Genomic DNA, 323 nt, shown 5'->3' on the forward strand with positions numbered 1-323 from the left:
GCCAGACATATATGAACAAAGGCCACACTCGACCGCTAAATACTAGATAAAGGGAAAACTCCTTCCCGCCAAAATACTCACAGGTCAAAGTTAAAACTCTCGGACAAGGAAGCCCCGAATGCATCCGCGGGAAAGTTCACTTCCTCATCATCACCAGCAAATTCAGCCGTAGTCTCTACGGTATCAGGGGAAACCGGGATCGGATCCCAGAATCCCTGGATCTTCCCCTCGATCGGAGGAATGGTCGCCTCAGCGTGAGCATGATCCTTCATGCCACCCTTCATTAACTCCATCTCCCTCTCGAAGACGTAGTCATCTTCCTG

This window comes from Brassica oleracea, chromosome C3 (genome assembly GCF_000695525.1).
Source record: "Brassica oleracea var. oleracea cultivar TO1000 chromosome C3, BOL, whole genome shotgun sequence".
Taxonomy (NCBI): domain Eukaryota; kingdom Viridiplantae; phylum Streptophyta; class Magnoliopsida; order Brassicales; family Brassicaceae; genus Brassica; species Brassica oleracea.